Below are 27,185 nucleotides of genomic sequence, written 5' to 3' on the forward strand. Positions count from 1 at the left end.
TGCTGAATTTGGAAGCTTATGGACATCCTAGGCTGGCTTGTTTCTTCACTTGATCTCAAGGAGTGATAGCTTCCCTGAAGTCCTAAACTTTTCAAAATTTTGATGTTGTTTGGCTTTATGGTGGTCCATTGGATTGTCATTGTCAGATTATATAGGTCAGGGGTGGGGGGGGGGAGAGAGAAAAAGAATAGAAGAGCTCTGGAGATAGTCAACCTCATCACCCAAAAGTCTTTCACATCAACCACATGATAAATGGTGCTACTGTGTCATTAAAACTAGGAACAACATGCTGAGAAGGATGAAGACATAATTCCCTAAATAATTATGTAGGAAAATGAATTTTAGGAGGCACAACATCTCATTCTTGGAGCACTATGACAATGATGATAAGATGTGCTAATAATAATAATAATAATAATAATAATAATGCATTTAAATAACTCAGAACAGACGCACTGAAATCAAGGACCATAACTACCTTAAGCCCATCCATTTTAGTCGGTCTGTTCTGAGTGGGACTTAGTTGCATAAGACCCAAAACTTTTTCAAGGGAGAAGAAATGTTACCACACCCATCACTAGAAATTTCATAGGCATTGCTTTTCAACCATTCCCCCTGTGTGAGTTAGGGGTGAAGGAGAGAGCACGTGCCCTCTTCTACTCAGAAACTAATTATTGTTTTTTGTCTGTAGGAAGACTCCATTATACCCCATAACAAAATACTGTTTTTCAGAAACACCTGGGGGAAAACCAGGGCTCATTGGTACAACATCTACTTTGCCCGCAGAAGGTCCCAGATTCAATCCCTAGCACCTCCAGGCAGGTCCAAAGAGAGCCACTGCCAGTCAGTGTCAAGTTGTACTGAGGGATATGGACCAAAGGTCCATGAGGCAACTTCAAACGCTCCTCTGGTGAGCAACAACTGAGCACTACTTCCCCTAGAACTACTCTGCTTTTGAAAGAGGTGCAACGTACAGACTAACATCAAAAAAGAATATATATATATATGTAGCAAATAGAAAAGAATGCTCAGGCTAGTAGCTTGTGTCACTTTGCCTGGTAATCACACAATCGGATGTGCCTGTGTCATTTTGTGAAACTGTCCAGCCACAACAACCCACACCAAAATAATCTTCTTTTTAAAAGCAGATTGAGTTGGTGCATGCAGTGTTGCTCGTATGTGGGCCCACACTGGACAATTCATGAGGTAAGTTCTGAACTGTGCAAATCCACCAAAATCTGAGACACATCACCAGTCATGTTGCTCAAGACCTGTGTGAGGGATCCGCCATTTTATAGATGCCAGCTACCTAAAATGGTGGTTCGTTCGCTCTCTTTCTCTCTTTCTTTCCCTTTCTTTCTCTCACACACAGTTTGTTGTCTCTCACCTCACACCCTCAGAAGGAACCAAAAGGAAGGGGGAAAGAGCTCAGGAGGAGATGAAGGATTGCAGGAAGTGGTTGGGGGAGACAGTAACAAATGCTAGGATACACACTGATCCTGACAGGCCTCTCTGTCTTCCACAAAGAGGCAGGGGGGAACTGGTTGTGTGTTAAATTCTTCACTGTTTGGGGGGGGGGGGAAGCAAGCGAAGGGGGGTAACTGAAATCTTCCCTTTTGTCTTTGCTGAAATCCCTCTCCCCAGATCGCCCGCTTTGACTTTTCCCACAGAGGTAGCCAACAAACCGGGAATGCAAATGATGTTCATTATGCAAATGCATGCAAATCAGGTTTAACTATTAAAAGAAAAGGAGAAGAGATGGGCTTGGAATGCCTAATGAGGGGGGGGGGGTTAATGCCTTTGCTCTCCACCATGATCGTGGTGAAAGGAGCTTGTGTCTGCCTTTGGCGTGAGTTCTGCTGCTGCTGCTCTTGTGATGAATTATCTAATCCCCCCCAAATCCTGAGCAAACCATTCCCACCACTGCTTGCCTGCCTCTCACAAGGTACCCTCCCTTCCTCCTGCCACTCCCAATCTGGAACAGACTGGTCATTAGGAAGGCGCACCAGGCAGGCGGTAGCGCCTCTTTCTCTACCCCCCTCCCCACCGCAGTCTGCTTTGCCAAGGGAGACTCATGCGCAAGCGCATAGGTGGAACATGATAACGGACCCGGGCAGTGGCAAGGAAAACAAAATGATGGCCTGGGATTGGCTAGTTCTGTAATTAAAATGCGTCTGCAGAGAGAAAGAGAGAGACAAAGCAAAATTAAGCCTCGAATTCAAATGGTAGCCACAACCAAAAGAAGACAGGACGGCTTGGCGGTCAAACATTGACCGCGTCAGTTTAACCGTTAAAATCTGCACACAAACCAAACAATCGTGATGGGAGGCCTAATTGGTCCTGTCTAAACTAGGCTAGAGTCTCAGGGCCTCCAACATCTCTGCAGATGGAAATCAGGATCTGTTTGGAACACTCCAGTGTTTAGACCAGATTCCTTCCATCCCCAACGCCCCCAATTCTTTCTGTGCCTCCCTTGCTGCTTTCATGGCTTCTGCAGTTGCTTGCCCGCCATTGATTTAAAACCCAAGATGCCAATGGTCCTCAAAAAAGCAGCCAAACGACTGTCACATGGAAGATGGAGAAAACTTGTTTTCAGAACCTGAAACCGATGGATTCCAGTGATAGGCTCTGGCTATATATTAGGAAGAACTTTCTGAGGGCAAGAGCTGTTTGACAGTGGAATGGATGACCTCACCAAGTGGGGGAGTCTTCTTCACTGGAGGTTTTTCAGCAGAGGTTGGAAGGACATCTGCCAGGGCTTCCTTAGCTGTGATTCTTTAACTGTGCAGGGGGCGGGTTGGACTTCTTGATCCATGGGGTCCCTTTCCCACTCTACAATTTTATGATTCTACATAGAGCGACACTATTTTGTTACCGTCCTTCTCCTACATTTTTTCCCCTCGTCTTCGGGATCTGAGCCTGACAATCTTTTTGGAAGCAATATGATTTTTCTTTGGAATGATAAAGGGTCTGGCACAACAACCTCTAGGCTAATTCCCAAGGCATCAGGGATAAGGTGGACCAGGATCCTAGCCATCTCTTGAGATGTCCTTGCTTTAGCCAACCTGCTTCCTCTTCCAGGTGTTTTGGACTACAACTCAACATCAGCACCAGGATCCAGCCTGATATGAACTGGTAGTTGCTATAGATGAGAGGCATCGCCCATCCTCTCAAACACAAAAGGAATGCTTCTTGAGATGGCATTCGAGAATACAAATAGCTGCATTAAAAAACAACTCTAAAATCTGCTGCCCAGTTCACTGCGGCCACCTTTCCATTTGATCAAAATCTTTTTAAACAGATTAGACGGTTTAGGGTGTGTTCACATGACAGCTTATTCCACACCCAGTGTGCTCCCACCACTGGTTTTCCCTTGGGGGCCCCTGGCTGGCCACTGTGAGGCTGGATTAGATGGGCCCTTGGCTTGATCCAGCGGCCTCTTCTCATGTTCATATAAAGCACCCTGTTTATACCCTGCACATCTTGTGCAATTTCATCTTGGCTCTTCATCTCATGGCTGGCATCCACATTTGGTAGAGACAGGCAGCTGCCCAGGACCCATGGAGGGCTCAAGAGCCCGGCAGGATGAAGCCTTGGACGGAACGCCATCGCTAATCTGTTATCCCCGCCAGTCACCTGCTGGATTAAGGATTCCAGAAATGGCCTGAGCAGCACTGCCTGGATTAATGGTGCACTGGGTGGATTTAAAGACCGTGCAACTGAATGAGTGATGTGCTCTTGCTGGGGAACTGGCGGCTGCGTAGCATTGCCACCTGGAGAGGATTTCAAGCCTCTTCCAATTGCGGGGGTAGGGGGGCACAGTCTCTCATCCTCCTCACCAGGAGGACAAAAATAACTAATAACCCAGCCACAGTTCTTTACGTCAAATAAAGAATGCCCTTGAACAGAGGGTAGGGTGGCAAACGTAGCCACAAATGTTTCTGCCCATAAGGAAAGGCAAGTATGTATTGTTCCCACTCCAGGATAATAAGAACATAAGAGCAGCTTGCTGGATCAGGGCAATGGCCCATCTAGTCCAGCATCCTGTTCTCACAGGGGCCAACCAGATGCCCCGATGGGAAAGCCACAAGCAGGCCCTGAACCCTCTCCCCGTCTGTGGCTTCTAGCAACTAGCATTGCTACTTCCAGCCATGGAGGCAGAGCATAACCATCATGGGGAGTAGCTGTTGATAGCACACTCCTCCAATGAATTTGTCTGCCTTTCCCAAGGCCTTGAATTATTATTATTATTATTATTATTATTATTATTATTATTATTTATACGCCACCCATCTGGCTGGGTTTCCCCAGCCACTGGGTGGCTTCCAACCGAATATTAAAAACAATACAATGTCAGACATTAAAAACTTCCCTAAACAGTTGTCTTTTAAAAGTAAAATCGTTGTTTATTGCCTTGACATCTGCAGGGAGGGCGTTCCACAGGGCAGGTGCCACTACAGAGAAGGCCCTCTGCCTGGTTCCCTGTAACCTCACTTCTCACAGTGAGGGAACCGCCAGAAGGCACTTGATGCTGGACCTCAGTGTCCGGGCTGGATGATGGGGGTGGAGACACTCCTTTAGGTATTAACAAATTGACGAATGAGTGCCCTCATTCTTGCAGGTTCCCAAGCTCCCTTGCACTCTCTCGCTCTCTCCCCCCACTTCTGCTCTTTACATCATGTCTCCAGCCCCTTTAGGGGCACTGAGATGAAATCTGCAAGAGCCATATATCAGAATGGTGACCATCACTGCCTCCCTGTGGGACGAGCTTCTTAGTTTAACAATAGCTCTTTGCTGCAGGTTTACCTGAAGTGCTTGAAATTACAGCTGGTTCTTCCAACGCCCATTTTATACCTAGCTATTGATGATTCAAATGTGAGTCCCGCCATGACAAAGAGATGTTCAGCAGGAAATTGGCAAAGGGAACCACCACCAAGTGAAATGGTCAACTAGCGTTTTTTGGACCAACCTTTGTCAGTGGGCAAACCAAATTGCTCAAAAGCTGCTCCAAAATCCTAAGACCAAAGGCCCATCTAGTCCAGCTTCCTAAGGGCAACAGGTGGTAGTGATATGGGGGGGGGCTGTGGCTGCTCCCATATTGTGGGGTTCCTTCTTTGTTATCCTTCTGTTGGCAGACCAATGCCTTTTCATTCATGAAGGCCTTTGGAAACCAAGGGGCAAAAGATGCTGTCCACTGGGCTGCTGCCAGGGCAAACTCTCTTTTAATTGCTTGTTCTAGATGTGTTTTGATTTTTTAACTGTTTTTTCCAACTAGTTTCATTTTATTAGTTTGTATATTTATTTGTTTGCTTGCTTGTTCATTTAATGTATTTATATCCCACCTTTCTCCCAAGTTGGGATTCCTACATTTAAAAACGTCATTATAAAATACAAACAAACACGTCACCCTCTTATTCTGGGGGTAGTAAGCACAGCCACTGCAGCTAATAGTCATTGATAGCCTTATGAATTTGTCTGAACCCCCTCTAAACTATTCCAAATTGGTGTCTTCCTCTACATCCAAAGGAAGCAAATTCCATAGTTTAACTATGTGCTGTGCTTAAAAAGTTATTTGTTTTGTCTACCCCGAATCTCCCAATATTCAGCTTCATTGGGTGATCCTGCTGGATTACGATAATATGAGGAGGGATGAGAGAGAAAGTTAATTTGGTTCACATTTAAAGGCGAACCCACGTAATTCATGCTTTCCTAAATGATAAAGAGAACCAGAAAACAGCCAGCCTTCGAAATTTGCACTTCTCTGAATTTTATATAGTGCAAAAACACACTTACTGGGGTAAGCTGTGCATAAAAATGCATATGTTGGTGTAAACAACACACATTATAACATATCATGCATTATATTGAGGGAAATGTCTTTACAAAAGTGTGTGCACTGGGAAAACTGCACACAAACTTGTGTCTCTTAGAAAAAATTCACACAAAAACGCTCATGAATTTTCAATATGACTTAAAAAAAAATATTCACAAACTGATGCGGAAAAGTGAAGAGCTGAAATTCTGATTAGAAAACAGGAATAACCCAAAATGGCAGATTCAAAGCCCCCCCCCCCCACTATGAGAGATGGTGGGGAACACTTTTACACACCACTGTCATGTTATTCACCTTTCTTCCCCCTAATCGAATGAGCTGCAGGTGTTGTCATCTTTCCTCATAGGAGTCACTCCATCCCCTTGATCAATTTGGTTGCCCTTTTCTGAACCTTTCCCATCTCAACAATACCAAAACTGTAGTCCAACTGGGGTTGCGCAGCACAGACAACCGTTGCCAGAAAGTAACAGTAAAGACCTAACTATTTGCAAGAGGTTTAGTGAGATGCCAGCATGCTACTCCTACAGAGGTGGTGGCTCAAATGGCTTTTTATTTTTATTTTTGTTTATTGCAATTTTAACTATTTGCAGCTTTTTCAACCTGCTCCTTTAATTGCAGTTGTCGGCTTTAAAACTGTTGCACCCCCACCCTGAAATCTTAGGATGGAGCTCAAGCTAAAAGTATCCCCAATAAATTGCAATCCCTCTTTGAAATGTTTATTTCCCCCCTCCCGTTCTTGGCAACGACTTCTGCAAATAAGATTGTGCAGGTCTACGCAGCCAATCTGATGCCACATAGAAAGTTGGGTCACGTACCTATGAACATGGACTTGGGAGTAAGCCCCATCAAATACAGTGGAACATACATCTGAATACCCACAAACAGGGTTCCACTGTGAGACAGTGATGGTTTCACAATGCCTTCAGGCGTAAGGGAACGAAACCAGCCAATCAGGCTCCACTCTGTACATTCCCCTACATGTTTCCACTCGACCACTTTGATCTGTGAAACTGGCACCGCTACAGGTGCCACATAATACAGTGGTACCTTGGGTTGCAGACGCTTCAGGTTACAGACTCCGCTAACCCGGAAGTAGTACCTCGGGTTAAGTACTTTACCTCAGGATCAGAACAGAAATTGCGCGGCGGCAGCGGGAGGCCCCATTAGCTAAAGTGGTACCTCAGGTTAAGAACAGTTTCAGGTTAAGAACGGACCTCCAGAACGAATTAAGTCCTTAACCCGAGATACCACTGTACTCATTCCGCATTGGTAAGACCTTCGGGTATAGGGCGGTATAGAATTTAAATAAATAAATAAATAAATAAATAAATAAATAAAAACTCAGTCGTTTAGTGTGGCAGTGCCTAAATTTGGAACTCCTTGCCTTTTGAGATCAAGCTGGTGCCCTTCACTGTACTCTTTTCAGGACCTGCTAAAAATATTCCTGTTTAGGCACCCCTTCAGCTCTCCCCTCTTGACATAGAAGCCAACTCCTAGGGGCCAAGGGATCTTTGCCCCCCTCCCATAAAATATTTGATGGGGCCCACCCCACAAAAAAGTTGATGAGCATTGTCATTCAAATTTTGTGCGTGCTCCACACCATTATGCAGGGTGGGGCTTGCCTGCCCCCTCCCACAATGTTTTATTCAAGTTGGCACCCCTGCCTCTTGATAAGCAGCGCTGCCTTGTAGTTTTGGAAGACAGAAGACAATTGGAGCCCCGACACCCATGCTGCCCCCCAGCCAGAGGGGGTGGCTGGGCAGGCTCTTGCTGGCTGGAGGCCTCTAAGCTGAGGCTGCGTGGGGTGTCTCTTGAGAAAGCGGAGTTTGGACTAGTTGTCCATCAAGGTTAACTAGTCCAAGTCTGTGACTCTCCAGTCTAGCAATACAGGAAAGGAATACTCTACACTCCAGCAGTGCTTGCCTGTTGTCATTTGGGTGGCAAGGACTTTTAATATTTTCATTCCATGCATGTTATGGTTTTCATTGTTCTGCTGCATGGCTGCTGCTTTTGCCCTTTTGCTGTTTCTAAAGTTTGCACTACATGTTATGCACACTTTTCAATAAACACAGGGCATTTTACAACAAAGAAAAGGTGTTTCCCCGGAGCTTTAAGATTTCAGACACGTGGAAAAGAGTCCACTTCTCAATTAATACACTTAGCCTGGTTGTTGTTGTTGTCGATGCTGTTTTAAAATTTAACTTCTGCAGAAATCAGTCTGCAGAGTCACACCAAGAAAGAGGAGAAAAGAAAAAGAAAAGGAATGTTTAAATTGCCCTCTTGGAAAGCAAGGGAGGGAGAGCGAGAAGACAATAACATTCCCGAAGGCAGAATGCTGAGATGGAGGAGAGTCGCTGCGTTTACCCAAGACCCACGCTCCTTAGCAAAGCGCAATCCACACGTCTTTCTCCAAACCCTGCAGTCTCAACAAAAGCGTCTTTCAAGGTTTTCCAGATGCAAGTGCTTCAGCTCAATGAGCCAAGCACACCCACACACTTCCGAGAGAGGCCAGCGGCTAGCTGGAGAAGACAAGGGGAAGAAGGGGGCCTTTCTGCCAGCCCCTCGCTGATATCACCACAAACAGGAAGACCTTTCAGTGTGGGCATTACTGGAGATAAAAGCAATGATAACAACAATAACTCTTATGCTCCGCTTTTCCTCCGAGGAGCCTGAGATGATGTACAACAGGCATAGGCAAACTCAGCCCTCCAGATGTTTTGGGACTACAACTCCCATCATCCCTAGCTAACAGGACCAGTGGTCAGGGATGATGGGAATTGTAGTCTCAAAACATCTGAAGGGCCAAGTTGGCCTATGCCTGATGTACAAAGTTCTCTCCCCAGCTCCATGGTATCCTCACAATGACCCCATGAGGGTATATTAGGCTGAGAGGCTGTGGCCGGCCCAAGGTCACCCTGTGAACTTCATGGCCAAGTGGGGATTTGAACCCTCATCTCCCAGGACCTAGTCTGACACTCTAACCACTGCACCACACGGGCTCTGGAGGGGGCAGAAGACCATCTCCCAGAATTCACCCAGCCTGGGGGCTTTAAGGGTTAATAGGGTGTGTGGCGGCAGCATCCCCAGATATTTGGGGACCCAACTGGTCTATCTGGCAAGACAGTTGTCCAAGTAAAGGCATGAGCAGGACCCCCCAGCGCCTCCATCCTTCCCTGTCCATGGGAAGCCTGTTTTCACGGTTATTTCTATTGTCCCTAAGCAATCCTTGCAGCCTAACCCAGAACTTGCATTCCCCGCCCTGGACCTTAGCTCAAGTAGTGCTAAGGGTCATAAAGAACTACAGTGGTACCTCTGTTTAAGAACAGCCCTGTTTAATGTTTAATGTTGTGTGGGATGTGGCCTTATCAGAAAGTTTCACCTACCACAGAAGGGTTCTACAAGGAACTTCCAAAAGAGACAAGTTTGACATGGAGTAGCATCCATTAATTTCTTACATCATTGACTATGAAAGCGAGTTCCCATTGCCCAATACTCAGAAAAATATTATTTAAGTAACTGATTTGTCCAAAGCCCAAATAAGGGCACTCTTGTATTGTTTAGGTAACGCAAGTTATGATGCTGGACAACAATTTAATGCTTTTTTTGTGAAAAATCAATGAAATAAGCTGGGGGGGGGGACTGTTTGAACCGCCCCCCCCCGGAACCATTTGGTGAAGGTTGGGCTATAAAAGTAATAATAATAAATTATACAAGTATCTGACCTGTCTTATCCTGCTGCCCTCAGCATCTCACTAAACTTAACATAAAATCCAATATATCATATTCTTTATCACTCCAGAAGTACTTTAGACTATAGATAAGGCTATATTATGCATTATTCTACATGTAATTTCATATGTGCTTTTGTACGGCAGAGAAAAATTAAGCTTGAGATTCATAGAAATCTCTGGATTCAGAGGCCAGCAACTGACTTAATGTTCCTTCCCCTCCTCCCCGAATTCCAATGGAACAGTTGCTTCCACAAGCCACCTTATTTCCTACCCCTCTGCAAACAAATATTGTTCGCAACTGCTTACTTTACAAGCTGAACAAATGCAGTTTTGTGGGTGATCTCGGGATGCTGCTGAGTCATGGTTTCTGGACACGCTACAACTTGAATTTTCATCACCAGGAGGATCCAGGCAGGCTTAAGGCCCCCAGAAAACACCCCCAGGCCAATGTCAGGTGCTCTGCCAACATCACATCTAATAACAGCCAGGGCGTAATCAGGGCGACAGGTCTGGCAGCAGAACTGTATCTCTAAGATCGCCCAAAGCCAAAATATTTGACACTTCAGGCTGAGATGGCCATAATGAATCAGGATGATGCCTCAGGCAGGTCACAAGGTCGAATTTGAGTGTAGGAACATCAGAAGAGCCTGGCTACTGGATCAGGCCAAAGGGGACCCAGTATCCTGCTCTCACAGTGGCCAGCCAGCTGCCCCAATGGGGAGCCCCCAAGCAGGACCTGAGCTTAAGAGCCTGGTCCCCACTTGTGCTTCCTCCCTGAAGTTATCAGCAGTTGAGGGAGCATATAGCCATCATAGCATCCCTCCATGAATTTGTCTAACCTGCTTGCAAAGCCATCTAAATTGGTGGCCTTCTCTACCTCTTCCGGGAATAAATCTCACACATGTCCGTCTGGGGCCTTGAATGTGTGAAAACAACTGAACTGTAGTAGACTCCACTTGCAGACTTTCCTAATCTGGTTCCTCCCAGATATTTTGCACCACAATTCCCATCAGCCCAAGCCACCAAGATGCCGGGGTTGTTGAGAGCACAGCCCCAGGGGCTGATGGGAGTAGATGTTCAAAACATCTGGAAGAAAAAAGGTTGCGGAAGACTGCTTCACCTCTTCTTAACTGCACATGTGTGATTTAACTGATGTAGGATCCACAATGAATCATCTTTGCTGATGATTTACAGAGGGACATGAATTCAGGCAGCTGGCTGCCCAGATTTTTATTTTCCCCTCCCACATTACTAGAGCCAAAAGGAGAAGAGGGGGGAAACTAGTTTCAGATAAATAAATATGTTATTGTTGTTTAGTCGTTTAGTCGTGTCTGACTCTTCGTGACCCCATGGACCAGAGCACGCCAGGCACTCCTGTCTTCCACTGCCTCCCGCAGTTTGGTCAGACTCATGTTTGTAGCTTCGACAACACTGTCCAACCAAAAATAAATATACCTGCTCTTAACTCACACCGCGCACACAAAATATCCCCCACCCCTCAAATGTTGAGAAAAGCATTTTCATTCAATGCCATGCAGATCCCAGAATGTCCTGTCCTTGGAGCTTGCTCCAATACAAGCTACTAATGCTGACCTGGTTTCTGAAAAATTGACTCAAATAATCAATAATCTCAAATAATCAACTAAAACTATAGTTGATTACATTTCTCAGCTCCGTGTTCATCAAAAGCTAACCCTAAATCCACAGAGGGTGGGCTGGCCAAGGGCCTCTTCTCCACTTGGCACGTCATCCTGAAGCACATCACATCAACCTTTGGCCAACTTGGAAAGTCACAATGACTATATCCTACCCTCCCCTGTTGGAAACAGGATACCTTGAAATACCAGTTGCTGGGAGTTGCTCACACGTCCAACTGGTGGTCTTTCACATAACATCCAAAGCTGCTCTGTTGCCCTTGTGTGCTGGGGCTGATCTCATGGGCTTAAAATTTAAAGAGAGGCAGCAGATCCAGAAGAATTTGAGTTGACGGGTCTAAGGAATGCAGGAATGCCCAAAGCCAGTGCTTAGACCACTAAGCCACCATTGCACCAGGTGATTCAGTGCCTTAATTCCCCTCAGCTCTGAAACTGGGGTCACATTGTTCTCCTCCTACCCGTTCTCTGCACAGGCAGGTCAAATATAACTAGAGCAGAGCTTACTATGCAACACAGGAGGTGGGGGTTGCCTAGCCTCTGTGATCCATGCCCTGGCTGGCAACCCTCACAGCTGGACTACTGCAATGTGTCTCTGCTTGAAAATGGCCCAGAGGTTGCAGTGAGTGCAAAATGCAGCTGCCCAGCTGCTGATCAGGGCAATGAAATGGGATCGTGCGACAGCAATCCTGAAATCCCTGCATTGCCTGCAAGCTCTCCCCTCTTCTAAGCTATGTTTGTGCCTCATACTGGCACACGTGCAAACACACACACACACACACACACAAGCTTGTTTGTCCAAGGATGTCTTCAAGGTACTTAGAGTCCTTAAACAATTGGAGGGCTTAACCTCAAGTCCAGTCAGTGCCTTCGGAACATGCAGTTGCTTTCTGTGTTTCATTGTGGGGGGCAATGCATTTTCCCAGTGAGAAAAATCGGATCACTTGAGCTTTCTGAAGATGCAGCTTACCCAGCAACAGATGAAAGATTGGTGTTTGGGTACCCCAAGCTAACTCCACAAGGCCTGTACATTTTGAACGCTGCCTGCTACAGTCATGATGAATGACTCCAAAGTGGGTAGTGCTGAGTACTGGCCATTGGAATGCTCAAACCAGCTCCCAATGCCAACGCAGTCCTGATCAAAACATCAATTATTACTCATGTGCCACATTCGCTCTCTTGAAACTTGGAGGCAACTCTCAAGTTTCCCTCTTAAAGACCTGAGCATGGTCTCCAAGTCAAAGCCCAGACCTGGAAAATCTACATATATGTTGACTCCCACAGATTCTTTATGAGGGGCGGCATATGGATCATCAACTCGTGTGACATAAGACAAGAAGTGAAAACTACATTATCCATACCTTGTGCAGAGAAAGGGCCTCTCCTTCTAAGGCTACAGAACTCTCTTGGAGACAAACCATCCCATGCTTTGTCTGGGACTGTCTCTATATTTTTTCCCCTTGCAAAGTGGGCCTCTGAGCCACCTTTTCATCACCAAACTGACCGACTTTGCAGCTGAAGCTGGATGGGGAGTTGTCTGCCTCTCTTCCAAATTCCCATGCTTGTATTTCCCCCTAAATCGTTTGAAAACCTGGATCTGGGAAGCAGAATAAATTCTCCGTGATTGTGCTGGCCTTGCTTCATTCCTCTCATTGACCAGATTTGGGGTCCCTGACTCAGAATTTGGGGGAGAAGCACTGGCAATGTTTACAAAACAAATGCACTCTTCTAATAGCTTATCAGGACATAAGAGCCAGGCTGCTGGATCAGACAAGAAGCCCATCTCGCCCAGCATCCTATTCTTACAGTGGCCAATCAGATTTCTCCAGGAAGCCCATAGGCAGGGCATGGAAGCAAGGGCCCTCTCTCACTGTTACTGGCAAGAATAATAGAATCATAGAATGGCAGAGTTGGAAGGTACCCTGTGGGTCATCTAGTCCAACCCCCTGCAAGGCAAGAATCTCAACTACAGCATACATGACAGATGGCCATCCAACCACTGCTTTCAAAGCCCTGCTGGATCAGGCCAAAGGGCATCAATCTAGTGCAGCATCCTGTTTCTACAGTCGCCAACCAGCTGCCCCAATGGGAAGCCTGCCAGGAGGACCTGAGAGCTATGATGCTCTCCCACTTGTGGTTCCCACCAACCAGCATTCAGAGGCATATTGCTTTAAGGAAATAGATTCAGCACCGAGGACAGAGAGCTAACACCAAACCTCCCTGTTCTTTGCCTTTGTCCCCTGTTATTTCAGAATCCCTCCACTGCAAAACTCACTCCCCAACGCCAGCATTTCAGAGATGAAACTGGAAACACTGTCCTTGCGCAAGGAATGCTACCCACTCCCTATTTCACTTCCTAGCCTTGAACATGGTGCTAGTAAGCTTAACTATAATTGCACTCTTAAAAGGAAGAATTGGTTTGTCTTGCCACAGCAACAGAGGGTCTTGTGGCCCCTTGGAGGCTGGCAAATTTACTACAGCATCAGCTTCCGAGTACGACTGGTCACTTTTCTTTTGCATTGTCTCAAGAGATTAAGATGGCTGCTTTTCTGGAACCGCTCTTGCAATGCATCTTGAAGGCGGTCATTCCAGAGCAGCTGCAAGTTGAAACTACACAGCAACATTTACTACCTAGATAGGTGTATGTGTGTGTGTGCCCCCCCCCTTTTAGAGAGAAGGGGTGATGGGCTGAACCTCAAGAACAGCAACTCCTAATGAAAGGTACTTTCCAGTCCCAAATCTCCCCAAAGGGCCAAACTGAGACATGATTGGGGCACTGATTTACCAGGGGCAGGGACCACAGAAGAGGAACTGCCTCAGGTTAGCAGGGACAGTTGGGGCATATGCCAGCCTAGTGCAGCCCAAGTTGGGCACCTGGTCATCTTGCCACTGCTTGCTGAATCCAGGAGCAGGACGAGCTCTGGAACAGGAGGAGCAATGACAGGGAGGACTCAAATTATTCTGCCGCCCAAGGGAGAAATTATTCACATCTCCTTTTCAGGGGAGAATTTGTGTTTCCTCTTTGAAGGTTTTCCCCCCACTGCTGCCCTTCCCCCTCCTATTCCCTGCACAGTTGAAGTTGCTCTCCTGTTCAGATCTCCAAAGTATGGGAAACTCTGGCTCTAGGGAGGAGAAAGTGTGGCGCAGCAGTACTTGGAGGAAAACACCTTCATGGAGGAGGGGCATTTAAAAGAGGCACAAGGGCTCACAATCCACATCAAGCCAAGATGTGGACAGCCCTTGGTTTTCATTGCATGAAGCAATCTGGAAGAGGGGCACCATCAGGGAAACCTGAGAGAGACTCATATCATTGCTCAGACCCTGATGTCGCAAGTGTGCCTGTGAGTGGGGTGGGGGAAGCCAGGCTTCCTTTAGAATAGGGCTTGGGGAACCCCTGGTCCTTTGCAGGCAACCTTCTAGGAGCAAACATGGGCAGAGCAAGAGATGAGATTCTTGTCTTTTGTGCAGAAGGCTCCATCCCAGCCATGCAAAAACCAGAGGTTTCTACACACACTCCTCTACTGTCCATTCAGGCAAGCAAACATCATCACAGCTCGAAAACACATTCCAGCCAGGCAGAAGCACCCAAAAATTGTGTGCAATGGGACCAGCAAGGAGTGTGGTCTAGGGAGAGTTCCAGGGGCCAGACGGAGAGGCCTGGAGGGCCGCATTCAGACCCTGTTCCCCACCCCTGTCTTGGGAGCTTTTCCTGATGATCCTGGAAATTTTGCCCCTCGAATTTTGCTGAGAGGTGGTGCTGTGGTCTAAACCACAGAGCCTAGGTCTTGCTGATCGGAAGGTTGGTGGTTCGAATCCCCGCGACGGGGTGAGCTCCTGTTGTTCGGTCCCAGCTCCTGCCCACCTAGCAGTTCAAAAGTACGTCAAAGTGAAGCAGATAAAAAGGTACCGCTCCCGTGGGAAGGTAAACGGTGTTTCTGTGCAATGCTCTGGTTCGCCAGAAGCGGCTTAGTCATGCTGGCTACATGACCTGGAAAAACTGTCTGCGGACAAATGCCGGCTCCCTCGGCCTATAGAGTGAGATGAGCGTGCAACCCCAGAGTCGTCCATGACTGGACCTAACTGTCAGGGGTACCTTTACCTTTACCCCGGCCTGCACTGCCTCTTCGGTTGGGGTTCAGCTGGGGTCTTTAGCATAAAGAGCTCCTCCCATCCGAAGCAAAGGCACTTCGACCTGTGACTCTTGAGCATCAGCAAACTGTGGACTGTGTTACGAATCATGCAACAGCCTGTGATGTGCAACCCCAGATCGACTCCTGCGTTGGATTTATTACACCCACCACCGCTACCCACTCCACTCCTAGCCCAATGTCCACTGCAAGCACCCCACTGTTTTCAGTAGTGTTTTTCCCCTCCCTAAAACATGCTTGGGACAACAGCTTTAGAAAGAGACACAAGGCCTTTTTGCAGGAGGCGGGAGGGGAAAGACCACTTGTGGCAGCCTCTGATCCTGGCGTGATTCCCCGCCCCCAAGTCCTGAGGATGGAGTTTACCATCTAAAATTTTACTTCTGTGTGCCTACATCCACTAGCTTAGCCTCCTCCCCACAACCTATGCCCTCCAGATGCTTTGGACTGCAACTCCCATCAGCCTCTTGCAGCACAGCCATGTTGCCCCATGGTTCCAGCCAGCACAACCATGTTGGCTGGGGGGTGATGGGAGTTGTGGTCCAAAATCTCTGGAGGGGGAAAAGCTGATCCAAACAGATTTTGGTGGCACCTCAAAGCAGTTCACAAAAAGAAGACGACAATAAAATTAACAGTAAAAACAGTTAAAGACAACTATTTAAAACGTCTAAAAAATTAAAAACACTGATAAACTAAAAACAGATTCAAGCATCCTATATTATCTGGGTGGGCTTGTCTAAACAAAACTGTTCTTACAAATGTGGAATTGGTATTATGTGTCATCTGTATCACTGCCAGTTCTGCAGATTGAAGCCGCTGAATGGGCATATAATGGGGAAGGAATTTAGGAATTTGGAATCTAAATCAAGGGGCAGGAGGGACAGTGTTCAAATCCCTGCACTACAAAATATTCTAGGATTTCTTAGTTTTTAATGTGTTCATTATTGTAAGGAAAAACTAACAGTAATTCTAAGATTAAATAATTAATTCCACACACGTATTTTGGCGCGCGCACACACACACGCACACCATGGAGAATCATTCCCTCTTCTGCCTGTTTTGTGTGAACTGCTACTCAATTTAATATTTCTTTTAAAATTAAGAAAACTCACTCCTCTGTTGTATGAGGGTGGCAAGATTCACTGTAAAAGTGCACCAGTGATGATTATTCTTCTTTCCCAGTTCTGCTCCACCAAAGCTAAACAATCTCTTTCCAAATGACTGGGGAAACCATACTGACCGTAATTCCAGGGAATGCAGACGGCAGCTGGAAGTCCAATATTTCCTTGTAGAAGAGAGTCGGAAGAATGCAGAGGTGATACGAGGTTCCCCATAGGAGCAACTTCTTGGGATAATCCAGGTCAGCGAGAAAGAAAAGACCAAGAGAGAATTAGAAGAACCTCATAAAAAATTTAGGGACATAGGGAATGGCCTTATACATAGGTCTGACCATCTTAGTATTGTCTACACTGACAGGCAGCACCTGCCTTTTGCATACAAAGCACTGAGCTATGGCCCTTCCTCCACTCTGCTGGCAGGTGCCCAACAGTGCCTTCGTCTGACGCCAGCCCTGACTGCATGCCTTCCCCTTGCTGACTGGTTCCTCCTTTTTAATATTCTTGTTCTGTAGAATAATTTGATTCTTATTGTATTTTATTTATTTTTTAAAAACTTCCCAATACAGGGGTGCCTTCAGATGTCTTCTAAAGTTGTATAATCTATCTCCTTGACATCTGATGGGAGGGTGTTCCACAGGGCAGGCGCCACTACCGAGAAGGCCCTCTGCCTGGTTCCCTGTAACTTCACTTCTTGCAGGGAGGGAACCGCCAGGAGGCCCTCGGAGCTGGACCTCAGTGTCTGGGCTGAACGATGGGTGTGGAAACGCTCCGTCAGGCATACGGGGCCAAGCTGCCTATGGCAGAAGCACTTTCCCCAATGGGATCTCTGGTCAAAGCCAACTAATGATATGATAGCCATGATCAAATATATAAAAGGATGTCACATAGAGGAGGGAGAAAGGTTGTTTTCTGCTGCTCCAGAGAAGTGGACATGGAGCAATGGATCCAAACTACAAGAAAGAAGATTCCACCTAAACATTAGGAAGAACTTCCTGACAGTAAGAGCTGTTCGACAGTGGAATTTGCTGCCAAGGAGTGTGGTGGAGTCTCCTTCTTTGGAGGTCTTTAAGCAGAGGCTTGACAACCATATGTCAGGAGTGCTCTGATGGTGTTTCCTGCTTGGCAGGGGGTTGGACTCGATGGCCCTTGTGGTCTCTTCCAACTCTATGATTCTATGATTCTAATAGAGGCAAATCAAGCCAGCTCATTTCTCAACTCCAAAACCTATGGGAGAGAATTGTGCCACTGTGGCAATGATCACTAACAGGCCTGCTACCAGAAATGTGCTTCTTGTTGTGGTAGCTAAGGAGAAGAGCCTGAAAAGCAAATACATACTAAACCCATCGTGTTCTATGTTTTAGCATTTACTTACAGTGCAATGTCATAGAACTGTAGAGTCTAGTTTAACCCCCTGCAATGGAGAAATCACATCTAAAGAATCTCACACATGTCTATAATGATATCAGATAGGCATGTGCCCTGCAAAGTGTTTGGCACTTACTTAAGACTTGGTTCACACAGGCTTTCCATGATGCCTCTCTCATCACACATTCGAGTCAATGCGTTATGATGTTTTATTGGCATTTTGTGGATTTTATTCCATGCACCACTTTGGAATTCTCCGTGATATGTGGAATCCTAGTAATTGCTATGCTGTGCTCCCTACAGATGTGGCACCCATTACACCTTTGCAATGTAGCTTCCATGGAACACGAAAAGTCAGCAAAAGGGGTCTGTCAGTGGGGGAGGAAGCCAGGGCCAGGGAGCTCCCTCCCAGCCCCCGGCCGCAGCAGTCTGAATAACAACGGCAAAGCAAGATCCAGCCACACAACATCATCAAACATCAGGCCTCGTGTGGCCGTTACTCCACAGCTGCATCTAAGCACAGCTACTCCAAGGATGAACATGAAATGGGTTTGGGAATTCAGAATGCTTACCTCCAGCTTCTAGCATCCAGAAATGAGACTTTCTCTTTCTTTCTGTTTCCACGTCTTCTATTCACTGCATGAGCATCAAGAGGGCTTTTGTTTCGGTCTCTGTTTTCTTAGAGATCTTTCCTTTTGCTTTTCTAAAAGTCTTCTCTCTTCTCCTCCTCAGGCGTGTAATGGGGTTATTTTTACTTTCGGTTATCTAGCTTTATGAAGACTTGACCCCACTCATACAGCTAGATAACCAAAGATAACAACCAACCCCGGCTATCTACTTCGCCAGCAAGGGCAGCAGCACCAGGAGGAGGAGCAGACCTTCCTTTCTCCTCCAGGTCTTTCTTTCTGGGGTCTCTTGGTTGGGGGGAAGAAAGGAAGGGGATAAATGTATTAACACATAAACCCATCCATTTGCCACCATTACATTTTTCTCAACCCCAAAGGACAGCGCCTACTGTGAGGGTGTGTGCTGGATTTTGTCTACAAGGCTGAGGGTTTCTTCTCTTTCTTTTTCAGCTAAAGTGCTGTGGCCCCATAAAGATGGACACATTTATTACGGCAAAACCTTTGCAAAACCCTGTCCATTGTCAGACGCAAGAAGGGTTCTCTTGGGTTATATGCAAACATATACCTACATGGTTGGGAGAGGGCATATAAAAAGTGAAGTAGGGGGAAATGAAATGCAAAAAGATATATAGCTAAATAAAAATACAATTTAAATAAAATAAAAATCTTCAGCACATTAATGAGCTAAAGTTTCCCTCCCAGGAAAATTTAAATTGAGGATCTCATTTAAACTTCTCATTTAAACTTCTACATTATTTCATGCAGGTTGTATTATAAACATCACGGTTTGGCCTCCTTTCCCCCATTTAAATGTACATCACACATAAGAACACATAGGAAGGAAGTGCCAAAGGAAATAAAATTAACAGCCATGTCAATGCAGAGGGAAATCCTATTGAATGTACTCCCAGGTAAGTGGTGATAGGACTGCAGTCTGAAGGCATGATCCTACACGTGTCTACTCATGAGTGTATTTGCTTTACAACTGTAATGGTTTTGCATGTTTTTACATCTATATGCTGCAATGTGCCCTAGAACGTTATGGCAAAGGGTACGAAATCTTCTAGATAAATGAAGTCCCAAGGAGGCCAATGGGATTTGCACCTAGGTCAGTGTGCACAGGATTGCAGCCTATTTAGCCAAAATGAAAATCGGAGGCGTGTGGATTCTGCTGGTGAAGAACGCGTAGGATCTCATTTTACCCAGCGTAGCCGCAAACGTGCAGCATCAAACATGCTAGCCTAACTACTTTAGCTTTGCAAGATCCATCTACACATCCCCACGGCTACATTTACAAACCCAAAGATCATGCCCCATCTTTGACTCTGCCACTGCACAGAGGGGGAAAAGAGCCCAGCAAAAAAAAAAAAAAAAAAAGGTCGAGGGTTGCTTTTTGTTCAATTTGCTGGCTGCTTTTGCAAAACAACTCTGTGGCTGGTCACACCACTCAGGAAAACGGTTAGGTTAAAAAACAAACAAATCTAGAACTAGAAAAATCTAGAAAACCCCCATCTATGAAGCGCCACAGAAAAGGGTCGGACCCAAGAGGAAGAAGGTTGTCTCCTTGCCAATATTCCATTTTATTCCCCCCCCCTCCCCGGGTCATTTTACACCCTTCATATACCAAACAAGTTCAGTCTTTACTGGGGTGCTTGCTTTTTTTTAAAGTGGGAAATTCCCCTCTCTTTAAATTTTAAAAACACTTCTGCTAAGCCGTGCTGCTACTTCCCCGGTTTCTCAGAGACACGCACCACTTGCGTTTACTTTTAAAAGGAAGGATGGTGGGGAAAACTTAAATAGCATTGTTGCATACTTGCGTGTTCCACACGGAAGGGCCGAAGGGCCGTAGCTCAGAGGAAGAGCATCTACTCGTATGCAGAAGGTGTCAGGTTCAGGCCAGCCCCCACCCCGCATCTCCAGGTAGGTCTGGGGAAAGACACCCCCTGCGCGCCTGAAACCCCTGAGAGCCGCTGCCAGTCAGTGAAGACAGCGCTGAAATGGATGGACCAACGGGATGAGGCATCGGCTTCCTATCTTTCTTAAGCTTCGCTATCCCTCTGTAGGAGACAGTCCCCGTTTCCTGGGGTTCCTATCTCGGGGTGCATGTCTTCAGCCAGCTAGTCGTTACCTACTTCCTGCGGTTTCTAGAAGCTAAAATCGCAGACCCAGCAGCCTTGATCCTCCTTTCTCAGCGCTGCCTATCCAGGTACGGGAAAGCTCTGCCAGCTCTTTTGAACCAAGGACCCACAGACCCATCGGTTAAATCATGAACCTTGCGCAGGATTCAGGCTACTCTTGGGAGGAGCGGGATGAAGGCAGAGAAGCCTTTTCCCGAGCGCGCAAGGGCGGCCGTCTTTTCGCCTGTGAGAGTGCAATCTAATTTATAGTTATATTTATACCATATATTCTCAAGCCCCTCTCCATCCTTTGCGGACCCCAGGAAGGCGGGAAGGGGAGGCATGAACCATAGCAAAAAGAATTTTTTTTTTTTTAAATCGTGCAAAAATATATTTCCAAACAATTAATAGAGCCTCTGTCAAAACGTTGCAGAGTGTGAAGATCTGGGCAGGAGGGAAGCTCCCTCTTCCTGGCGCTGCAACGCGATCCTCGCCATGCCTGCTCCGAAGTAAACCGTATCAAATTCAGCGGGGCTATAGGATCACTTTCGCGGCCCAAACGGAGGCAGCCTTAGCTAGAAAATTCGCAGATCCGCCACCGCAAAGAAATGAAACGAAACGAAACCCGCCACCCGGGTCCCAGCAAGAAACTCGCTTCTTGAACTTACGCGGACGGAGGGAAAGCCGCGCGCAGCCTTCGCTCCGGTGAAGATGGGCGTCGGATCCCGCTGCGCATGGGGGTCCCAGGCACCACGACCCCCACCCAGACCCCCGCCCTCCTTTTCCTTTCTCCTCCTCCGCGCAGAAAGGCACGATCCCCCGAAGAGCAAGGCTGGCTGCGGCCGAGCGAGAGCGCGGATTCTGCGCGCCCTGCGGAGCTGGAGAGGGACCCGCGCAGCTCCGGCCTCTCTGGTGAGCACTTTCCCTGCTGCCCGCAGCTCCTCCGTTGAGAGAAAAAGGCAGGAGGCGGAGGAGCGAACGACCCATTCATTCTTTCACACTCGCGCCCCACTCGCCCGCTGCCGATTGGCTCCCTGAGGCTGACGTCACCCGTCCTGATTCTCTCGCCTTCCTCCTCCCCCCCCCCCCGCTCCGCAATCTCTCGCGCTCTCTCCCTCCGCAGCTGCCCCTCCAGTTCCTCAATGGAGCGAGCGAGGGCCGTAAATATTAGAGTAAAGCGCAGCATCCGAAAGGAAGCGCATTGTCGAGCGTCTAGGAAAATAGGAGTCCATTCTTATATGCCGCGTCAGACCACAGGGACACCTCGGCTCGGGACTGTGTGTCGACAGCACACAGCTTTCGTTTGTTTATTTCATTTCTGTATCGCGCCGTTTTCTCCCACGAGCTCAAGGTAGCACACCTGGTTCTGTCCCACCTCCTCATTTAATCACCACAACAACCCTGAGAGGTAGGTTAGGCTGAGAGGGAGTGATTGGCCTAAGGAGCGAGGGTTTGAACCCTAGTCTCCCAGGTCCTAGAACTAATCCTAAACACTCTGCCACAAGCAGCCTTCAGAAAAACCCTTTGCCATCACTGGCTGCCGATTGGCTAGGTTCAATGTGCTGGTTTGGGCGCATAACGCCATATACGGTTTGGGACCCCAAGATCGCCTCGCCGCTTCTATACTCTCCTGATCACTGCTCTCCGCCGGTGAGGGCCTCTTGCAGAATCCATCTCTCTGCATGCTCTCTGCATGATGTAGGAACCGGGCCTTGGTGGTGGTGGCTTCCTAACCCTTAGAAACTATATTAGACAGGCGCCATCTCTGTTGTATTTCCAGCGCCTCCTGAAAACCTTCCTCTTTCAACAAGCCGTTTAAATCTAGAATTTTCTCAACCAGCACTGAAATTATTTGGAATATATTTTTGTTGCTTTCTGCCGCCCTGGGCTCCTAGCGGAGAAAAGGCGGGGTACAGATTCAATGAATTACTTTGAATTGGAGGTCGGACCTGGGAACTTTTCCAGGCAAAGTAGGCGCTCTAGTCCACATGTTTCTGACCAAAAGACAAATTTAATTAGGAATCTGCCCTATTCTGCGTCAGACTGTTGGTCTACCTGACGACATTCCTCGTGATGAGAGCCAGCTTGGTGTATTGCCGGGTTGCTAGGACCTAGCAGACCAGGGTTCAAACCCCCACACGGCCATGAAGCTCCCTGGGTTTGACCTTTGGCTAGTCCCAGTCTCTCAGCCTAGCCCACCTCACAGGGATGCTGTGGGGTTTACTTAAAGAGAGCGGGGGAACCATGTACTCCACTCCTTGGGACAAAAAGGTGGGGTATAAATGTATGGAAGTGAGAGCTGGACCATAAAGAAGACTGATCGCCGAAGAATTGATGCTTTTGAATTCTGGTGCTGGAGGAGACTCTTGAGAGTCCCATGGACTGCAAGAAGATCAAACGTATCCATTCTTAAGGAAATCAGCCCGGAGTGCTCACTGGAAGGACAGATCCTGAAGCTGAGGCTCCAATACTTTGGCCACCTCATGAGAAGAGAAGACTCCCTGGAAAAGACCCTGATGTTGGGAAGGATTGAGGGCACAAGGAGAAGGGGATGACAGAGGACGAGATGGTTGGACAGTGTTCTCGAAGCTACCAGCATGAGTTTAACTAAACTGCGGGAGGCAGTGGAAGACAGAAGTGCCTGCCGTGCTCTGGTCCATGGGGTCACGAAGAGTCGGACACGACTAAGCGACTAAACAACAAAAAAATAACAGAACTGTACAGTTGGCAGGGACCACGAGGGTCATCTAGTTCAATCCCATGCAATGCACAACGTGGGGCCCAACGTGGGGCTCGAACCCACGACCCGGAGATTAAAAGTCTCATACTCTACCGACTGAGCAGCTCCATCATAAACCATCATTGAACCTGGGACCTTTGCAGGCAAATCGCAGGTTGGGCCACCGAGCTGCTGCCCTTCCTACTTCCTTAACAAGGAGACAGAAAACGGGGGTGGGTACATCTCCCCCTGGTGCCGGGCAGCCCCTGCTTCCTGTTGTTGCCCGTCGAAAATGAAAGAGAAGAGAATGGAGGAGGAGAGCTTTTAGCTTGCACCTCTACGCGCCTTTACCTGGAAGAAAACTCACGAAATTCAGCCAGGAAAGCATGCATAGGTTCGGCTGCGCAGGCGCGAACACAAGCCACCCCCTTCCCTTTTAATTCCAGTAAATACTCTTGAGTAAATGCCGTGGCCTTGAGTCTGCTCTGGCGAGGCAACAGCGAGGAGCCTTGTGGAATCCGGCGGACACGGGCAGCAATCCTCGTGCGTCATTAGTGTAAGGAATGGCGCAGAAACTAGAGGAGGGGTGGGGAGACTCGCTTCTGAAAAGCCATGGCCTCCTGGCCCCATAGCTAACACGCGCACCTCCATCCCAAAGCGGCTGCGTTGCCCAGGACTCGCGCTGCCTTCTGGACCCCACCGGAGTCCTCGCCCCTCGCGCGCTAAGGAAAGAAGAGGGAGGTCTGGTACACCTCTCCAAGGGCTCGATCCGCCGGGGGTGGGGGCTCATCCACCGGTGTCAGCAGGAGCCTCTCTCGCCGGTGGATTGGGTCCCCAAATGATTGGCCTGGATTTAAGATGCAAGGCCTCTTGCCCCACTCACCGAGAGAGAGGCTTCTTCCGACCTCCGACAGTTCAGATGCCACCCCACTATTGGGGTAGCGATCGAGAGTGATATTTATTATAGTAACTACACTAATAGACGTACTGTATTGCAAATAGTAGGCATTTAGACTTTCAGTATTTTATAAGGTTATTATTGCATTGCCCGCACTGGCTCGAATTTTTCACATAGATTAGCTAGATAGATGTGCTACTTGGGAGGAGGTTCCGCCGCACGGTGGCCTTTCCCTCCCGGTCTACATACCCACGCAGAACAAATCTCACGGTTTGCGTTGGGAAGAATATCCCCGACTCCCGATCATGTCTCTGGAGCAGGATTTGCGAAATCCCTCCATTCAAACCCGTCTTAATTTGCTTCCACCTGCACTCTTTTGAGCCCACCCACCCCGTGTAAATCTGCGATCCTAACAGCTGTGCATAACCTGCTTAGAGATCTACCTGCAGCCCCCAGCCCGGGAAAACTTCCCTTCCAAAAGACGCCCACGAGGGAAGAGGATTTGGCCCTGCCCGCAATCCTATCCATTTTTAAAAATTGCACAACTTGAGGTTCGTTTCCCTCTGAACCGAGAGGGGCTTTGCTGGCGAGTAACAACGCCTAGGATCGGGCTGCACAAGGAAAGGATCCGCCCAGCACCTGGGCGCGCCCAGTTCCAGCTCTCCCTTGCGAAATTCTATCCCGCATCCTCGGGTGTCTCCTCCAGTTTCGCGCAACCGGCGGCCGGGGCGTTTGCAACCGAAGATCGCCGCTTCCCTGCCCAGGCCAAAGGAGCAAGGAAGCTGAAAACGAAGGAGAAACGGATTCTGAATATTTGCCATTTTATGCTAATATTTATAACAACATCACACACAAACACACGTATATGTGTGTATATGAATATTTCAGAGTCCTGCTTTAAAACACACAAACAACTTTAGAGCTGCTTCTTGTTTCCCCGCTAGCCCTTACATCCCAAACCTAATGAATTATGAACTGATGAATTATGAAGGGAAATTTCATTCAAATCAGGACGAATTCATTTCCAGTTTACAACTAATCCTCTGCAGTTGTGACCCAGAAGGAAAGATCCACTGGGTTCAAAGGGATTTAACAGCGTGGTTCTATTACGCAGAAGTCAGTCCCACTAAGTTCAATGGGACTTACCCTTAGGTAAGTATGTATTGGATTGTAGTCTTTTTTTGCCAAGTACAGGACCTTTTTTTAAATGCACATTTACCTGCGAGTGAGCCCTGCTGACGTATGTGTGGTTCCTTGCAAAGGTTCAGTCTATTCGGAGGCGCGCAGAACCGCAGCCTGGCAGACCGATCCTATGGCTGGGAAGCAAATCCCACTGTGGCCAACCTTTGGAGCAAGAGGGTATTTGATTACAACTCCGACCCGCATTTTGGGTTTTAATCCAAGAGACCTCTTCCTTCCATAGATTTTAATAATAAAAATGAAAATGAAGCTCCGCTGAAGTTGCAATCCAATTCTGTTTTAATCCGGACTGTCTGCTTTGCGGTTTGAACCGGTTTAAACCGGCTGTAGCCCAAGCGCTCTCTGTTTAATTCGCTTGTGAACAGAGTATTGATCCGCAAGCAACGGGAACAGCCACATATCTTGCGCGGGACCGGATGAAAACAGATCTCAAGATTCCCAGCCGCGCTAGTCTGTCTGTTGCATCAACGGAGAGCCTCGGAGCCCACCTTAACTAACAAATTTATTTTCAAAACGCGTTTCCGATGAATCAAGAAACGCAACACGATGGATTCATTGCGTGATACAGAAGCCCCTTGCAATGTAATACCGTGAAGTCTGCGTTTCCCCCTCGCCTTTATTCACATCTGAGGTCTAAAGAAGAAGTGGCTTAAAAAAATAAACCACTAGGAGCTTAAAACGAAAGACCTCCTTGCTTTTAGGGGGGGGGGGGGGATTGCTGGTTTGTGATCACTTCTCCCGCCACAAGCGATGATACAAATGGAATTGGGGTTTTCCCCCCCCAATGGACCCGATCCGCGGCATAACGTGCTCGGATTTAATCTGACGATGCCAGATATCTCTGCCCGAAGGAGTTACAATTCCGGGGGCCGGAATTGTGGCGCGTTCCTCCAATTCACTCGGGACGTATTTCGAGCTGAGCAGCACTCCCGCGTCTATTTCAGAGCCGAAAATGAATTCTGCACATTCCGAATTTTGATTCCCTTCTCCAAAAGCATTTATCTCTCACAATTTGGAATATGGAGAAATGAAGCTTACATCTTATGTTTACTCGGTACTTACTCCCAGTTTACTTGTGCTTTTTTTAAATTAATGATTACACTTATTAATGGTTATTCTTTACTATTATCTGCAAAATAAAAAATGCCAATGAAGACAACTCTATATCTGTATTCTCAAATAAAGTTTTTGTGGGGTTTTTTTTTTAATAACAGTAAGACCCACGGCGGTACAATCCTGCCAACATGGAATACTGGGAGTCCCGTTTATTTCAGTGGGAGAGATTTTAGCAAGTGCTAATGCCTTCTGCTGAAACTCAGGGGGACACTTTTGCTGAAATATTCAAAGCGGTTGTTCCCCCTCCACAACCCCAATGCAATGTATTAAAAGCAAGTGGCTCATTGGTACTAATATTTGGAAACGTTTTTAAAAAATAGGTCTAGATTGGTGAATTTAAGGCAACATGTTAAAACATCTTGAGCACATTCCAGACAGACGTGAAACACTTTTAAGCCCCATTTATTTCAATGGGACTTACAAGTGTTTCTCTCCTCCCCTTTCCCATCCATCAGACACCAACCATAATTTGGATTGCTGGAAGGACCAATTCAGCTTAAACGACCATAATGACCCTGATCCAGAGAAACCTAATTGCATGTTCAGCCTCTACTGCAACATAGACTGGTGCTGCATATATGATGGTGTTGAGGTGATGGATCACAGGTGTGTGGGGGGGTATACCACTTTTGAAAGCTTCCCCATGTTAAAAGAAAGGAAAATAG

At 47.3% G+C, this 27,185-nt stretch overlaps 1 long non-coding RNA gene across 3 annotated transcripts in view; it reads right to left on the reverse strand.

Moving 5' to 3' along the window:
• The window catches only part of LOC310665991, a 53,806-nt gene that overhangs the window by 10,328 nt on the left and 16,293 nt on the right, over nucleotides 1-27,185 (reverse strand). The window contains exons 1-3 of one of the 3 annotated variants that reach the window (XR_014505745.1): nucleotides 21,256-21,331; nucleotides 18,417-18,758; nucleotides 16,602-16,706 (exon numbers count right to left, since the gene is read on the reverse strand). This is a non-coding gene — a long non-coding RNA (uncharacterized lncRNA). Of the gene's footprint in view, nucleotides 1-16,601; nucleotides 16,707-18,416; nucleotides 18,759-21,255; nucleotides 21,332-27,185 lie in introns of those variants that run through there. The other 2 variants (XR_014505743.1, XR_014505744.1) reach the window with 2 other exon arrangements.

Source organism: Podarcis tiliguerta (genome assembly GCF_965153285.1).
Source record: "Podarcis tiliguerta genome assembly, chromosome: 16".
NCBI classification, from domain to species: Eukaryota; Metazoa; Chordata; class Lepidosauria; order Squamata; family Lacertidae; genus Podarcis; species Podarcis tiliguerta.